Below are 18,756 nucleotides of genomic sequence, written 5' to 3' on the forward strand. Positions count from 1 at the left end.
TACAAGGTGATGGTGCATAGGATCACCCCTCTGATTGAAAGAGGGTATTTGTTTAAACAAAAACGCATAAGGTGCATTTTCAAAGGCTTGGATGGCTAGGCAGACTTTCCATGGTAAGGATGAAATCTTCAGTTTTAGAGATATTTTAAGCCAGACAGCCAGAAAACCTCACAAGGCAGACTATTGTAAAGGCTAAACCCAGCACCATCTCCTGGGGAATGGTCTGGCTGATTTATGAGCTCTTTCCCCTAACTAGTTCCTGTGGCCCTATGATGCATTTTGCAAAATTTTTTTGATTATTTTTTTTTTTTAAGTAATCACACCAGTCCTGCTAATTTTGATCTCAGAATTTTCACTACCAAGACATAGAACATGGATGTGAAAACTTAGAGAAACTACAGATATAAAGAAAATGCATTCCAAATGCACAATAGCCTCTGAAGCAAAGAGACAATTGAAAAAATTATTGAGTACAAGATTTGAAATTTGTAGGTAATAATTTACACTTTTAATGCACCAAATGGACTTTTTTGTACACAAACCACAAACTGCTTCTTCATACATCTTTTGGAAAAAGCTGCGAACTTCTTAATGATAGAGATACTGGGAGAAAAAAAGCTATGTGATTGTGACAGAGAAAAAGAAATCTAGGATGCTATTAGCTGGTATCCTAAAAAGAGTCAGCATGAAGATATACAACTTAAAAAATACTAAAGTTGTAGTTGTGTACTATACACTCCATGGGGGAAAAATACAATTCTCTATATAATAAAGATTCCAAGAGGATTTATGTTATTCCTATGTAAAGTCATAAACTTTAATATTAAAAGATATGTAGTTCAAAAGGATGTGCATCAGACCTCAAAAAACAAAGACAGGAGGAAAATTTCTGAGGTGTAATTAGAAATTGCCTTTGAAGAAATTGGAAAAAAAAAAGTCAATTTTCTAGTTAGAGAGCTTGAAGTGACCCAAAATTGAAACAACTTCACACTATTTCTGTGTATTAATGTAAGTAAAATTTGGGTGATTTCCCCCTGTTTGCATAATTTTAAGATTCTGGCATGGCCCCTTTTGTCATATTAAACCCCCTCCCTTGTGCTCCCACTCCCCCTTGCCAACAGCCACATAAACACCTTTACTTTACTCAAAAAAAAAAAAAAATCAGAAATGTGGTGGCCTAGTTATTTGGTTCAAAGTGGATAAATTCCTCCCTCCCATCTAGGGACTTGAAAGGGGAAAGGATGTACGTAGCAGACATGAGTAAATAAATCTAAAACTAATGGAGATAGTTCCCAGAAACATTAACTGTTCATGGAGAGAAAAAGAAAAACAGATTCAGCATAATGTGGACGTTATAGACTAGTCTCACTTGTAAAAGGAAGATTGTTCTACCTATGAAAAATGATAGAGACAGGGAACTATTAGTCACGGAGACAGTAACCAAAGATCAAGTCAGACTCGTTAAAATCAAATGAAGGATAATTTGTACGTGCTAGTTTAAATTGAGTTTTGGGAAATACTGGGCTCAGACCTTAATTTAAAACAATGGCACAGAAGCAGAGTACTTGTCTTTCTTCTTAAGGATCGAAAGAGTTTAGAGTCAAAAGCTGGTCAGTAATGTGAAGTCAATCAAGGTCAGTATTTACTAGGTGCCTAGTGTGTGCAAAACATTGTCCTGGGTATTTGGGAGCAAAATGGGGGGGATACTGCCACTACTTTGGAGGCAATTACAACTGAATGAGGGAGATAAACACTCAGATTGTGAACATTCAGTTTGTAATGACAAAGTATGAATACAGCAACAACCAATCATACATAGTGAGTGCTTACTGTGTTCAGAACACTGTATTAAGTACTTGGGAGAATACACTATAACAAAGTTGGTAGACACATTTGTAAGATCCTTGTGGGCAGGAGTCTAATATCACTGATAGAGGGAGAGGCAGGAATATGATAGGTGATACTGATAGGTGCCTAAAATTATATAATTGGTGAGGTTGAGATTAATCAGAAAAAGACCACTTGGGGGGTGGGGAGAGAGGGAAGATTTATTCAGTTAGAAGATTTGCAAAATGCAAATTGGAATGCACCAGGGAAAAGAGCAGAAAGGGCATAGTAGGTGGTCATAGTATTTGTTGAGCAATCACTGGGTCCAAGACACTGAATGCCTAGGATGTACAAAAAAACCAAAACCAAATTAAGTTCCACACACAAGAAGCTTGTATTCAGTCTTCTCTTCCCATTTTCATTACACTGTAAGTCCTCTGAGAGACAGGAACTGTTTCTATTTCCCTCTTGTGTACTTTTTCCCAGCACTTAGTTCTCTGCAGTACATTTAGTAAGTGCTTAGTAAATACTATTACTCCCGTAATCAGGAGTATATGTAATGTGGAGAGAAATGGGTAGCCATTGAAAGGTTTGGAAAAAAGCGAAGTATTACCCTCTGGCACTGCTTATCTTGCACCTCTTAAAGACCAAGGGACCATCATCTGAATTTAATACCTTGTTTTGAAACTCAGCATGTGTATTTTATAACACAGATCCCCTTACAAACAAATCAGTGGACTTGAATTGCAACTCTACTACATCCTCAAAGCCTTTCTGAAAACTCATCTCGAGGATTTTCATTTCCTTGACTAATTTCCATCACCTTAGTTGCTTATTCCCAGGGCTATCATTAGCACCTGTCTTAAGCATTTAGGTATTTTTTTTTAATTTACACTTACCCATCTGCATTATGGCCATCAGTAATTATAGCACAGTTCTTTCTCCAGCTCCTACTATAAGTAATATTGTTTGTTCATCTTTCATTAGATTTGAAAACTCCAGGAGGATAGAGACATTAGCTTATTAGCACACAATCCCAAAATTTTAGAACAGGTTCTACACAGTATAGGCACAAAACCTCTGCAACATCTATTTACACTTGCCTGTTTTGAAATCTTTCCCCTTTTACTTCTGACCTTTTCCTTCACACCTTATAAAAATTTTCTACCCTTATCCGTTCATCTTCAGTCACACATTTTGGTGGCTCCTTTCCCTCTGCTTTCAAACATATCCTTGTTTCTCCTTCTTCAAGCACTTGATGTTCAACCCATCCTCAGTCCCACAGCACCTATGTACATGTATTCATTCAAACATTTATGGAGTGGTTACTGTGTGTGGAACGCTGTAGTAAGTGTTTGGGAGAGGACAATACAACAAAAAACAGATGCTTCCTGCCCACAGCTAGCTTAGTCTAGAGGGACTGTACATATCTGTAGTTACTGTTAAAGTCTACCTCCTCTTCTCAGCTGTAAGCTCCTTGTGGGAAGGGACCATGTCTACCAACTTCTGAATGGTATTCTTCCTAGTGCTTAATACAGAGCTGTTTGCACACTAAACTGACACTTGATTGATTCCATCCTAAGAAGCCTCTTCTTTTTATCCCATTGTACCATCCAGCTATCACCCCATCTTCCTATTCCCAGAACGCTAGAACTGTTTACATACATTTTCTGCCTCAGCTTTCTCTTTGACCCTTCTACAGCCAGGCTCTCATCTTTCACTCCACTGAGCCTGCTTCTTCAGAGTCAATGACCTCCTCCTTGCCAAGTTTAATAGACTCTCCTCTGTCCTAATTCTTCTTGACTTTTCAGCTAACTAGTCTCTTCTTCTGCAAGCACTGGTTCACCTTAGCTTTTCTGACCATTCGCTTCTGGTTCTCCACCTACGATCAGTAACTTTGCCGCCTCCTACCTCACCTCACTGCTCTCCCGCTATAAATAAGCCTGCACACTTCGAGGTACAGTGAGTGGAAAGGCATTACAAGAGCGATCTCATCTATTTCACCACCAACCTCTCCCCCACAGCCTGCCTCTGGCCTGGAATACCCTCCCTCTTCATATCCAACAGATGGTCACTCACCCCATCTTCAAAGCCTTATTGCAAGGCACACCTTCTCCAAGGTGTCTCCCCTGATTAAACCCTCAATTCCCTTCTGCATCACCCTTGCACTTTGATTAGCTCCCTTTTCCCACCCCTCTGTCCCACAGCACTTATGTACATATCTTTAATTTAATAATGTTGGTATTTGTTAAGCGCTTACTATGTGCAGAGCACTGTTCTAAGCACTGGGGAAGATACAGGGTAATCAGGTTGTCCCACATGAGGCTCACAGGCTTAATCCCCATTTGACAGATGAGGTACCTGAGGCAGCGAGAAGTTAAGTGACTCGCCCAAAGTCACACAGCTGACAGGTGGCTGAGCTGGGATTAGAACCCATGACCTCTGAGTCCTAAACCCAAGCTCTTTCCCCTGAGCCACGCTGCTTCTCATTTCTGTCAATGTCTGCCTCTAGACTATAAGCTCAATTTCATCAGGGTACATATCTATCAACTCTGTCATATTTTACTCTCCTAAGTGCTAGTATAATGCTCTGCAAATGAGAAGCACTCAAATTGATTAATTAATTGGTCCTTGAGAAGCAGCATGGCTTAGTGGAAACAGCACAGTGGAAACAGAAACAGCACAGGCTTGGGAGTCAGAGGTCATTGGTTCTAATCCTGGGTCCTGCCACTTATCAGCTTTGTGACTTTGGGCAAGTCACTTCTCTGTGCTTCAGTTACCTCATCTGTAAAATGGGGATTAAGACTGTGAGCCCCAAGTGGGACAACCTAATTACCTTGCATTAACCCCAGTGCTTAGAACAGTGCTTTGCACATAGTAAGTGCTTAACAAATATCAGTATTATTATTCTCATTCTCAATGGCTGCTCCCCGGCCTCCCGCTCCCCTCAAGGCTCAGTTCTGGGCCCCTTTCTTTTTCATTCAACCATATTTATTGAGGACTTACTGGGTACAGAGCACTATACTAAGTGCTTGGGAGAGTAATAATAATAACTGTGGTATTTGCTAAGCACTTACTATGTGCAAAGCAGTGATCTAAGCACTGGGGGGATACAAAGTGATCAGGTTGTCTCACGTGGGACTCAGTTTTTAATCCCCATTTTACAGATGAAGTAACGGCACAGAGAAGTTAAATGACTTGCCCAAAATCACACAGCTGGCAAGCGAGTACAATATAACACAGTCCCTAGGCACAAGGAGTTTAGTCCAGAGGAGGAGGCACACGAAAGAGATAAATACATTCCAGATATGTACATAAGTGCTGTGGGACTGGGAGGGGAAATGAATAAAGGGAGCAAGTCAGGGCAACACAGAAGAGAGTGGGAGAAGAGGAAAGGGATGGGGGAGCTAGTCAGGGAAGGTCTTGGAGTTGTGCCTCTTCTTAAATTGCACTTATTCCCTTGCAAATCTCATTCACTCCCATGCTTCAACTACCACCTCTATGCACATGATTCCCAAATCTACCTTACTAGCCTTCAGCTCTCTCATCCTCTACAGTCTCACACTTACTCTTGCCTCCAAGATGTCCTGCCAGCAGCTGAAGCTGGATATATCCCAATCTGAAATATCTATCTTCTTTCCCAAGTCCTCTCCTAACTTTCCCATCACAGATGAAACCACCATCATCCTCCAAATCTGTAACATTGGCATCAATCTAGACTCCTCTGTCTCTTTCAAGCCCCATAGTCAGATTGCTGCCAAATCCTATTGATTCTTCTTCTAACACCTTTCTAGAAAAGGCCCCTTGCTGTTTGGCCAGTCTGCCAACATGCTGCCCCAGTCACCTCTTCCATGCTCGATTGCATTAGCTTGCTCACTTGCAATCGTATTTTTTGAGCATGTACTGTGTGCAGAACACTATTCTAAGCACTTGTTAGAGTACAATATATCAAAGTTGGTAGTCTCATTCCCTGTCCACAAGGAGCTTACAGTCTAGAGGGGAAGACAGATGCTAAAAGTTATGTATATGTATACAAGTGCTGAGGATGAATAAAGTGTATAAATAAAAATGTAAAGGCAACTCAGAAGGGAGAGGGGGAAAATGAGGGCGGTCGGGGAAGGCCTTACAGATTAGATTTGATTTTAATAAAACATAGAAGGTGGGAGAGTGTTTGTAGATATGAAGCAGGAGGGGGTTCCAGGCCAGAGGAAGGATGTGAACAAGGGGTTTGCGGTGAGATAGACAAAAATTCAGGTGCAGTGAGTAGGTTGGTATTAAAGGAATGAAGTGTTCCAGTCTATTCTTCACTTACTGCTTGAGTTACTTTTCTTCTGTTAATATCCCCCCACTCCTCAAAAACCTCCAAAGGCTCCCAACAATCCTTTACATCAAGCAGAAACAAAAACTGCTATAAAGCAGTTTCCCTCTCTCTCCTCCCTGTTTATCTTTGCTCTTTTCCCCAGTACACTTCGTCTTGCACTTCATTCCTGCAAAACCACTGTACCTCGGGCTCATCTCTCCTATTGTCATCAACCTTGAGTTCAGACCTTCCCTCCTGCTTGGAAATCCCACCCTTTTCACATCTGGCAGATCACTGCTCTCTTGTCTTCAAGAGCCTTCTGAAATCACACCTCCTCCAGAATGCCTTCCTTGATGATTCCTATATCCCCATTCTACATCCCTCCCAACTGCCACTTCAGCATTTTTGTGTAAGCCAAGGATTTGGTACACATACCTCTCCCATCCCCACAGCATTAATGCATGCTTGTTGATAATTATTGTTCCCTCCTACGTGTGATTAATTTTAGTGCCCACCTCCCATTGCCACTTATCTGTAAGTTTGGGTTAGGCAGGGATCATGACTATTAATTCTATTGTTCAGCATAGCTCAGTGGAAAAAGCCTGGGCTTGGGAGTCAGAGGTCATGGGTTCGAATCCCGGCTCTGCCACTTGTCAGCTGTGTGACTGTGGGCAAGTCACTTCACTGGGTCTCAGTGACCTCATCTGTAAAATGGGGATTAAGACTGTGAGCCTCACGAGGGACAACTTGATTACCCTGTATCTACCCCAGCACTCAGAACAGTGCTCTGCACATAATAAGCACTTAACAAATACCAACATTATTATTATTATTACCCAGGCCGACAATAGTGCAAACTGCCAAACTCCAAGGGTAAGGCATGCCTTGATTCAGCTCAAGTCAGACAAAATGGTTCATGGAGAAGAGGATTATTTTCCTATTAAATGTGCTTCATTTTACTGCTCTATTCCTTGGGTGTATTGCACAGCACTCTAAGAGAAACTGGATTTCACCAAGTAAAATGGTAATGGTATTTTCCCATATTGTCAGTTATTTCATTTATCACTTTCCATTTGCAAAATATGATTTGCAATGTGTTGGACTAGAATAGTGCTCAGTACACGATAGACACTCCATTATATAGCTTCAGATAACTGAAATCTGGGGAAATACAAGATCAAGTAGCACATGACCCCTGCTTTAGGCAAGTTATTTTTTTTTCCTATTCCTATGTTTCCCTCTCCCTGGGGTGGGGAGGTGAGGAGGGGAGGCTGTGGGGAGGAAAAACCAAGTAATTACTACATTCCCAACTGATTATTCCCAAGGTGGAATATTAAAATGAGTCATTTAAATTACTTTGTCAGAAGAAACCTTGGGGATACCATAAAATGTTCGGCTGTATTTAAAAATTTAGTTTGGTGCCCTTTAAGTTTAAATTTAATGTTAAATAAGTAAATCTAGCACATAAGGAAAACAAGTCAGAGTAGCCCAAGGATCTTGATTAAAACAAGGCTACTCTATTGCTTAATTTAACTTTTAATTGGAGCTTGAATACAAGAGATCAAAAATTTGCCTCAAACAAAGCATTGTTGGGTTTTTTAGTATGTAGTTAACAAGCAAGCTCGTAGCTCAGTCTGTACCTCCATGCAATGCCCCTCTGCCAGAATAGCACCAGTTATTTTCTTAGTAAGTGAATTCTGAATCAGCACTGTTCATGAAGAAGTGAAGCAAAAACAAAAACAAAAATCATACTTCCAACTGGACAAAATCTGATAGGAAGAAAAGCAAAACAAACTAAGAGACCTGATCGGTTTTCTATTTCATTATAGTTTTCAATGATCTGACGAGTAGCTGATGAGAACAGAGTTCTAACTTCTCACTCTTTCAATCTTTTTATATTTATGGGATGGTTTGTTTTGTCAGTCCGTCACTAGTATTTCCATAGCAACATTTGAAAGGGGCATATGGGCTAGGCACAGGGAACAAAATTGAGCTCTGTGTTTGCTTAGAAACCCAAACGATAGTCAGTCTGCTTTTCCCCTCACCAGAAGAAAATGTTCTGCTGAAGCCAAATTGTGCCTTCAGTGTAGAGTGATTCTGCTGGGTGAGTAGTCAGTGTGGCTCCCTACACACATTTTCCAAGGGAAAGAGGTCATGGTGGAGCTGTGGGGAACTGGACAAATTAGAAACAGTCCACCCTCTCTACTTTTATCAAATCAGTCATTCTTATTCAGCCCTTGCTCTGTGCAGAACAACTGTACTAAGCACTTGGAAGAGTACAAAACAACAGAGTTGGTAGAAACACTCTTTGTCCACAATAAGCTTACAGTATAGAGGAGGTCACCACAGAATTAGGATTCAATTTGTGGCCAGAGAGGGAGGAAGAGGGAGAGAATTCCAGCCTAGAGGGAGGCCATGAGCAAGGTGTTGTCAGTGAGACAGACAAGATTGAGGTACAGTGAGCAGGTTGGTGTGAGGAGCCATGTTTGTGGGTTGGGCTGTACTGGGAAGTACTAGCAAGGTCAGCTAGGAATGTGAGAGGCATTGAGTGTGTTAAAGCCAATGGCAAGGAGTTTTTTGAGTCGTAAGTATTGCCCGAATGAATGCCCCTCCACTCAGAGATTGTGTGCCTCAAATTCCCCATCAGTAACTCAAGTTTTTTTTTTCTTTTTTTAAAATGGTATTTGTTAAGCCCTTCCTATGTTCCAAGGACTGTACTAAGTGCTAAAGTAGATACAAGATAATTGGGCTGGATTCAGTCTCTTTATGAGGTAGGGCTCAGTTTTAATTCCCATTTGAGGTATGAAGTGACTTGCCCAAGTTCACACAGCAGTCAAGTGGCAGAGCTGGGATTAGAACCCAGGTCCTCTGAGTCCCAGAGCCATGCTCTTTCCACTTGGTCACTGTTTCTCAAGGTGGTTGATAGAACTCAAGTGGGTCCCAAGGCAGAGGAATTTCAGCTATCCCAGTTTTTTCTCTATGGTCTATTACTTTGTAACCCTGACTGTCAAAACACTCTTCCCTATGTCCAACCCAAGTCTTTCCTGCTTTAATTCCAACCCATTTCCTAAGTAGACATCGAGAGCAATTTGTCAGACTACCAATAAAAGCCCTTTACATATTTGAATCCAGTTAATTGTCACCCCTTAGTCTTTGCAGTTTCAAGCAAAACAAGCCCAATTCCTTTAACCATTCCTCATAGGACTTTTTTAAATTCTTTCACTCATTTTTAGTACTCTTCTCTGGATCTTTCATGTGTCTGTTTATCCTTCTTAAAGTTTGAGATCACAAAAACTCTTAAGGATCTAGAGAGTTAAAATGCAGGGCTCCCCTCTCACTTTAGTTGAGCTTAAAAACGGAAACTAAGCTTCCTTTCCCCTCTAACTTCTCTCTTCCCTGGTGCTATAATTTCTCAGATGACAATGCAAACTCACCAAGCCCATAAAACAAAAGTGTATGGAGGCTCTCAGTCTGAATTTATAGACTCTGCCCTTGGAGTTTGTGGAGGAGGGATGGGGCGAGGGAGGAAGGAAATACTGCTAAATTCAAAATCCACACATGGTACAGGATGAGTCCATTTGCTGCCTGCTCCAGCTGTTTTGAATTTGCTTCTAAAATGCTCCATTCTGTTCCAAACCGCTCAGAAGGGGTAAGAGATAGGACTTTAAGTGTCCTAAAAATTGCTGTGATACTATAGAACTCAACGGAAGCTCATTGTTCCCTAGATTAGGGAAGGCCCCCGCACTTATGTTATACGCACTTTATTCTTAGATTGTGAGCCTCCGGAAGGCCAGACATCACATCACATTCTCACTCATGTATTTTTCCCCCATCCCTAAGAGCTTGTTACCATACTTTGCATAAAGTAGACACAAAATATGGTTACTCTTACTGTGGTAGAATTAAACAGCCTGCAGATAACCTCTAAACCAATATTCAGTTGGAAGTGGTGTGACTTACAACAGAGGCTTTGAGAAGATTGCAGAGAAATGAAAAATGGTGCCAGTCATTGTGTAGCAGATATGACGCTGCAGCATGGGGTGATCCTTGTATGTTCATGAATGAAACAGGAGGGGCTGTTGATTTCACCTCAAATCAGCAGCCTGAAAAAATTGATAAAAACAAGCAGGGTGATCTAGTTGGGAGAGCATGATCCTAGAAATGATAGAACCTGGCTTCTAGTCTTGGCTTTACCACTTGCTTGCTGGGTCATCTTGGACAAAACAGTTAACTTTTCTGGGTCTCTATTTCCTCATTTTTAAAATGGCAATTCAATTGTTATTCTCTGTCCTACTTATATGGTGAACACTGTGTAGGGCAGGGACTTTGTGCAATATGATTATATTGTATCTATCCCAGGGTGAAGTAGAATTCTTGGCAAATAGACCCTTAAATATCAGTCATTCAATAATGTTTACTGAGCACTTACTGTGTGCAGAGAACTGTATTAAGGGCTTGGAAGAGTACAGACTTGATAGACATTCCCTGCCCACCATGAGCATACCGTCTAGGGAGTCAGACTAACAAATAATTCTTAGTATATTATAGATAGATACCACCAATATTAAAAATCTCACTGCCAATGATATCTTAAACTGAAGGAAAACCATATATAGTCATATAAAAAGATGAAGAGGAATCACTAAAAGGAGAAGAGTTCTGTCCTAGAACCATAGGCCCTCACAATATTGAGGATAGTTATCTGAAACAGAACCTCAAAACAAATGACATCTGGAACAATAGCAATGACAACAGCAGCAGCAACAATAATAGGATTTGTTAATCGCTTCCTCTGTGCCAGGCGCTATATAAAGCACAAGGGGTAGATACAAGCAAAGTGAGGCCCTGCCCCACATGGGGCTCAATGTCTCAATCCCCATTTTACAGATGAGGTAACTGAGGCCCAGAGAAGTGAAGAAACTTGCCCAAGGCGACTTGCTTTCCAGGAAGACCCTTTGTTACATTATCTAGAGCAAAAATGGCCAAGCCTTATCAGCCAAAGAGCTACAGGCCCAAACCATAATACAACAGTTTACTACATGTGAAAAATGTTCCTTCACCACATGAGAGGGTACAATTCAGAGTTGGTAGACTCATTCCCTGCCAAAGAGCTTAGAAGACACTAAAATAAGTTATGAATATATACATAAGTCCTTCCAAAGAGGACTGACCAAGGCAAAGCAGACAGACTGACCACTGGGTAAAGAAGGGGCAAGATGCAGGAAGGATGAAGAATATAAAAATATAGCCCATACTGGAGACTCAGTAAGACGCCTTCTCCAGCTCTGGCCTGGGATTCTGCACCCCACTGGGAAGGCCAAACCTGATCAGTCTTTGAGAGTTTGCTGTGTAGTTGGGCTTCTCTGCCAGTGTGGGTGGGCCATTTGTGCCTCTGAGTGTTGAACCAGCTAGACCATCTCTGGCAGTTCCTACCGAACACCGTGCAGCCTGGGTAATGAATCTCCCATAAAGTTTGTCCTGGAGTGACAACTGGTGATTCCTAATGCACCCTGAGGTCAGTGTGGTGAACATTCCTGGACCTTAAAAGGGCAGATGAACAGATCACTGTGCTAAGCACCAGGGTTAATACAAGATAATAAGGTCAGGCACCATCTTTGTCACACATGGGGCTCAGAGTCTAAGTAGGAAGAAAAGGTATTGAATTCCCATTTTACAAATGAGAAGCCTAAGGCACAGAGAAGTTAAGAGATTTGCCCAAGGTCACACAACAAGCAAGAGGCAGAGGGAGGATTAGAATCCAAGTTCTCCAGCTCTCAAGTCTGGACTCTTTCCATAGTCCAAGATTGCTTCCTACCTTTAGTTTCTCACTGGGACCAGTCAATCCAAAAGTAGGAATTTGTGTTTGACCATAGGGTGACCTGTATTAAAGGGGTTTAGGAAATTGGGCTCATGTTAATGGATGAGGATCAAGAGGAATACCTACTTCCTGTCACCTCTTCCATTTGAAATTGGGCCAGTGCATTTTTCTCATTTTAAAGCTTAATTATGGGTATTCCCAAAATAAAGGATTCCCTTGGCACATGAATATAATTGTGGGGAAGCATTCTTTGATAGTGTTCAATGAACAAAAATAAATTGTAGTGTTAAGCATGCTCAGAGCTCCTAAGGTTTAAGTAAACTTGAGTGAAACTCCCAATGTTGGTAATGTCCATGAAATCTGAGCTTGGAACAGCCCCTCTAACAGTTAGTCTATTATAGGTTTGAATAGGGTTAGATGGTGGGAGGAGAAAAAACAAACAAATGAAAAAAAAAAAAAAGAAAAGAGAACACTTCCAAATTGAGTGTAAGGTTTGTGGTTTTGTAATACTCCATTAGGAAAATCCAAAGATACAAGAAAAAATGCTTAGAATGCTGTTCAATTGCATTCCACCATATCTGAGACACCTCAGATGACAAGTAAGGACACCCTGGGTAATTTATTCAGTCATCCAGCAGGGTGGCTCAGTGGAAAGAGCTCGATCTTGGGAGTCAGAGGTCATGGGTTCGAATTCTGGCCCTGCCACTTGTCAGCTGTGTGACTGTGAGCAAGTCATTTAACTTCTCTGTGCCTCAGTTACCTCATCTGTAAAATGGGGATGAAGACTGTGAGCCTCACATGGGACAACCTGATTACCCTGTATCTACCCCCAGCGCTTAGAACAGTGCTCTGCATGTAGTAAGCACTTAAATACTAACATTATTTTGGACATACCCTCAAAGGTGTGAGATACATAGATGCAATTATTACCCTAAAATCACCCTTAGAGATGGATTTCCTGCTCATTCACTTCACTGTCTTCTCAGTGTCTCACAATATTCTTGCTTATTCTCCTTGAATGTCCTGGCTTTTTAAATTAGTAATGTTAGGTGGCAGGGCACTATGTGCCTGTACCACATGAAGCTCACAGTTTTAATTCCTATCTTACAGATGAGATAATGAAGGCACAGAGAAAATAAGTGACTTTCCCAAGGTCTCACATCAGAGACATGGCAGAGCTGGGTTTAGAACCCAAGTCCTTCTGACAACAAGGTCTATTTTCTATCCACTAGTCCGTGCTGATTCCCACCTCCATGTTTGCAACAACCTTGGTAACAAAATTACAAACTTAAGAGGAGTGAGGATATCAGTGCTAGAAGCTGAGATCTTGCTAAGTAAAGTAAAAGCCTTGGAGAGAGAGAGTGAGAGAGAGAGAGAGAGAGCAAGCACACGCGTGCTTGGCTAGCACACACGAGCTAGTGTTACAATAAAAAAAGACTTCAGAAAGAGGAGTTGTGGGGGTCAGTGTGATTTTAAACCCACTAACTGAAAAATACGGTAAATTAAGAACTTATTTTGCCTCTGTACTATTATTAATTGAGAAGCAGGATTGAGTAGTGGACAGATCACAGGCCTGGGAGTCAGAAGGACCTGGGTTCTACTCCCAGCTCTGTCATTTGTTGTGTGACCTTGGGCAAATCACTTCACTGTGCCACAGTTACCTGATCTCTAAAATGGGGAATAAGACTGTGAACCCCTCGTGGAACATGGACTGCATCCAACCTGATTACGTTGTATCTACCCCAGCACTTAGAACAGTGCTAGGCACATAGTGAGTGTTTAACAATAATAATAATAATAATAAAATTATAAAGTTGGTATTTGTTAAGTGCTTACTATGTGCAGAGCACTGTTCTAAGCCCTGGGGTAGATACAGGGTAATCAGGTTGTCCCACATGAGGCTCACAGTTAATCACCATTTTACAGATGAGGTAACTAAGGCACAGAGAAGTTAAGTGACTTACCCACAGTCACACAGCTGACAGGTGGCAGAGCCGGGATTCAAAACCATGACCGCTGACTCTCAAGCCCGTGCTCTTTCCACTGAACCACGCTGCTTCTCCAAATACCATTATTATTATTACTACTTGAACCCTGATCCAGGACTCCCAGACTACCTCCCATCTTCCTTTGGGGTTCTCAAGAAGAGATTCCTCCTGTTACTGAGGGATTAGGAGTGAAACATCCAGTAGGAGTTCAACAAATAGTCAAGTCCCGGTCACCTATATAAAATTTAAAAAAAAAGTTGGCATTTTTAAAGTGCTTACTATGTGCTGAGCACTGTTCCAAGCACTGAATGAATAGCAAATACTTATGATAGGAAAAGGTAAATTGATTAAGGCTTCAGTGTAAAGAACATGGGCTTGGGAGTCAGTGGTCATGGGTTCTAATCCCAGCTCTGCCGCTTGTCAGCTGTGTGACTTTGGGCAAGTCACTTAACTTCTCTGTGCCTCAGTTACCTCATCTGTAAAATGGGGATTAAGACTGTGAGCCCCAAGTGGGACAACCTGATTACCTTATAACTACCCCAGTTCTTAAAAGAGTGCTTGACACATAGTATGTGCTTAACAAATACCATCATTAAGTACCATATTTATTATTCCACCTTCTGTGTTAAGATGACTGTTTATCTTGCATCAGGTAGACATATTTTAGGATTCTTCCCTCCAGTTAAGGGGTGAGGGGGGACCCATTAGATAATATTTTAGTTGGGGTGGGGTAAGTAGACATGTTTGACTGCTGCAATGATGGAGGGGGAAGAGGAGCCACAGCCTCCATAGTCATCGTTGTTGAATGGTGGGCTTGGGGGCCTAAGGATGGGAGTTTGTCATGATCAGAAACAGATCATCTGATTGTGTAGCACTGAAGACTCATGACACCTACTTGGTCTCTTCAGAAGAGAAAGTATGCCTGAAAGTATTAAGGCAGGAGAGTACTCCTATTCACAAGTGGGGCCTTCGCAAAGATGGTTTGCAAACTTGCCCCTTTCATCCAATTGTATTTAATAAGTGCTTAGTGTGTGCAGAGTGCTGTACTAAGTGCTTGGGAGAATGTAATACAACAACGAACAGACATTCTCTGCCCACAGTGAGCTTTCTCTCTAGAAGCATCCTCTTGGTATCCTATTCAGGGCATGCTATAGGACAAACCCCTTAACACAGCCAGGCTCTATCTTTGTGAGCCTAACATGCAAGGCAATGTTGGATTCTTATTGGCCTTTTCAGACACCATTGCACACAAGGATTGGGTGTCCTTATCTGTAGTGACATCTCCTAATATTAAGGACAGCCATACTATGGGAAGACTTTTGTGATTTCAAAAACACACAGGAACTAAAGATAGCACACCTGGGGGAAAGACAGTTAAGGGATATTTAGTTAGCTGACAAATTCTCTCCTTGACTCCTTACTTTCTGATTCCCACCCCTTCACTATAGAAACTGCTCTCTCAAAGGTCACCAATGGTCTCTTTGTCAAATCTAGGCCTCTACTCCACCCTAATCCTCCTCAACTTCTCAGCTACCTTAAACACCATTGACCACCCTCTTCTCCTGGTAATGTTATACAACCTTGGCTTCACTGACACTATCCTCTCCTGGTTCTCCTATCTCTCTGGCCACTCATTCTCTTTCCCCTTCAGGGGTTCCTCCTCTAACTAGGTAGGGACCCTTAACTGTGGGTTCAGTTCTCAGTCCCCTTCTATTCTCCATTTACACCCACTCTCTTGGAGAACTTATTCACTCCCATGGCTTCATTTAATTGTATTTGAGCGCTTACTGTGTGCAGAGCACCATAGTAAGTGCTTGGAAAGTACAATTCAGCAACACATATAGACAATCCCTACCTAACAACAGGCTCACAGCCTAGAAGGGGGAGGAAAGACATCAAAACAAGTAAACAGACATCAATAGCATCAATATAAATCAACTATCACCTATATGTGGATGATACTTCATCTAAAGTCCTGATCTATCTCCAATCTTGCATCGCCTCCTGAATTCAAGACATCTTTACGTGGATGTCCTCCCATCACCTCAAACTTGTCCAAAACAGAGCTCTTTACGCCCTGCCACCCAACCCTATCCTCCCCCTAATTTGCCATCACTGTAGACGGCATCACCATCTTGTCTCACAAGCCCCTAACCTTGGTGTTATCCTCAATCCTCTCTCTCATTTAGCCCACATCTACAATCCATCACTAAATTGTGTTGGTCCCATCTTCATAATATCGCAAAATCTACCCTTTCTTCCCATCGAAACTGCTACCATATTAATAAAATCACTCATCCTATTCCCTCTGGATACTGCATTAGCTTTCTTGCTGATCTCCCAGCCTCCTGTCTCTCCCTACTCCACTCCATACTTCACTCTGCTGCCCGGATCATTTTCTACAAAAAACATTCAGAACATGTCACCCTGCTTCTAAAAAAAAGCTTCAGTGGTTGCCCAATCAAAAACTCCTCACTACTGGTTTTAAAAGCACTTCACAACCTTGCACCCTCCTACCTCACTTCACTTGTCTCCTATAGCCCAGCCCATGTACTTCACTCCTCTAGTGCTAATCTCACTGTGCTTCAATCTCGCCTGTCTCAACACCGACCTCTAACCCACATCCTGCATCTCCCTCCCTCCTCTCTCCCCCTTCAAAGCCTTAATGAGGTCATATCTCCTCCAAGAGGCCTTCCCAGACTAAGACCTACTTTTCCACATCTCCCACTTCCTTCTGCATCACCCTGATTTGCTCCCTTTGCTCCTCCCCACCCCCACCCCATCCCAGGCTGATAGCATTTATGTAGGTATATGTAACTTTTTTTGTATCGGATATCTGTCTTCCTATCTCTATACCGTAAGCTCATTGAGGGCAAGGAATGTGACTGTGGTTGTATTGTACTCTTCCAATCACCTAGTACAGTGCTCAGTACAATTTAAGTGAATGAATAGGGTGGATCAATCAGTGGTATTTATTGATCTTTACTGTGTGCAGAGCACTGCATTAAGCATTTGGGAAAATGCAATTCAACACAATTAGATATATTCCCTGCCCATAATGAGCTTTCAGTCTAGAGGAGGAGGAGAGGTAATATGAATAATCTATAATATATAAAGACATGTGCACAAGTGCTTTGGGGTTAGGGTGAACATCAAATATCCAAAGGTCACATAACCAGCTGCCTACGTGATGCAAGTAAGCTCGTTGTAGACAGGGAATGTGTCTGATACAGTGTATGCTCCCAAGTACTTAGTAGTGTTCTGCACACAGCATGTGCTCAATAAATGATTGAATTAATGAGAGGGAGATCATGAAAAGAGGGCTTAAATCGTGGAAGCCCTCTTAGAGGACATGTGATCTTAATAATGCTTTGAGGGTTGAGAGAGCGGTGCTCTGCTACTCCCTCCCTGTTCCAGCTGTCTGGGCCAAACGACATGTAGCTTGAGGCCTCTGCCACAGACCGTGGGACTTGACTGGGAGGGATCAAGATACCCCCCCAGCTCAGCCCAACCAGGCTTGAACCAACCACAAGCCAGGAGTCCTGCTGAGCTGCTGCTGTCAGGTAAGAAGCAAAAAAAGAAAAGCCAAGGAGTACAAGAAAAGGAACGTTTGATGAAAGAAGAAAAGAAAACAGGAAGAAAAGACAAAGGAAGGTGCTCAGAAAAAGGCTGTTGGGTAAAATGTTTTTACCCAAAAGGTGATAAGCAGTCCCAAACCTACTTGGAACTGGTATTTCTGAGCCCTGATTCAAAGAGGAAGACCGAGATCAACCTAGAAAAGCTGTGAAAGCAATCTTCAAACGACCCACTTCCTTCCTGTGCCTCTTCACTGCCATTTCTCATTGGACCACAACAACTGCTCCTACTTGATCTGATATGTGAATTATCACATTCTTGGACCTCCAATAAAACCCAAGAGCATAAATACCCCCCAAAACATTCAGCTATAGCAGGCCCTATACCAAGTTTCATCAAGATAATTCTGTTAGGAGCCGCTAACATTATAACCACGGCCAACCACCACCTGGCCACAAATGAAATACTTCCTCCTGAACTGCTGCGGCTGAGAAGCAGCCATTCGTTCAGTTTACCACTCCCTACTCCCACTCTGTCTGTGGCCTGTTCCGGGTGGACAGGGCGAGCACAGAACAAGTGTGGCCAACTGACACCCTGGGGACAAAGGTCCATATTTTTACATGTCAACAACTGCTTACCGTCACATCAACTCAGTCTCCTGTTTGTGCCTGAACATTTGCCTCTTTGCTCTGGGGGCCCCACGGACCTGTATTCAAATCCAGTAGTTGTTCAAGGGAAATATGAGGTTAAACAATTATTGCTGCTGACAACGTCTCCTCTAACCCTAAATTTCTCTATCCACACCATGTCCCCTCAACCTGCTCCTTCTAATCAGCCCATCGCTGTCTTAAAAATCATACTTTGAGACAACGATCAGCATTGAAAGTCCGGGCAACTTTTTTTCTTTCATGTCGTGCTCCATCTCCCTATCTCCTTTTGTCCTTTCAGTCTTTCTAGTGTTTTATTCTGTGTGTGTGTGTGTGTGTGTGTGTGTTCACTGGCCCTCATTGTCCATCTACCCCACACTACTCTATCATTTAATTCCCTTCCAACCCCTCCCCACTCCTCACTTTATTCTCAGCCACCCGCCCCACCCCACACACATTCAGCCTCAGCCAAGTACAGCCCATGGAACTCCTGCTCCAGAGGAATGCTTCCCTTCATTCTTGTTCTGTTCCTGATACAATCACTGCTCCTCCTTGCCATCACTGAATAATAATAATAATAATGTTGGTATTTAAGTGCTT

General features: G+C 42.1%; 1 long non-coding RNA gene across 2 annotated transcripts in view; it reads right to left on the bottom strand.

Annotated features, from left to right (window-relative positions):
• The window catches only part of LOC114811307, a 57,271-nt gene that overhangs the window by 18,388 nt on the left and 20,127 nt on the right, over positions 1-18,756 (bottom strand). For both annotated transcript variants that reach the window (XR_003758984.1, XR_003758985.2), the window contains exon 2: positions 10,088-10,230. This is a non-coding gene — a long non-coding RNA (uncharacterized LOC114811307). The remainder of the gene's footprint in view (positions 1-10,087; positions 10,231-18,756) is intronic.

The sequence above is a fragment of the Ornithorhynchus anatinus genome, chromosome 4 (genome assembly GCF_004115215.2).
Source record: "Ornithorhynchus anatinus isolate Pmale09 chromosome 4, mOrnAna1.pri.v4, whole genome shotgun sequence".
NCBI classification, from domain to species: domain Eukaryota; kingdom Metazoa; phylum Chordata; class Mammalia; order Monotremata; family Ornithorhynchidae; genus Ornithorhynchus; species Ornithorhynchus anatinus.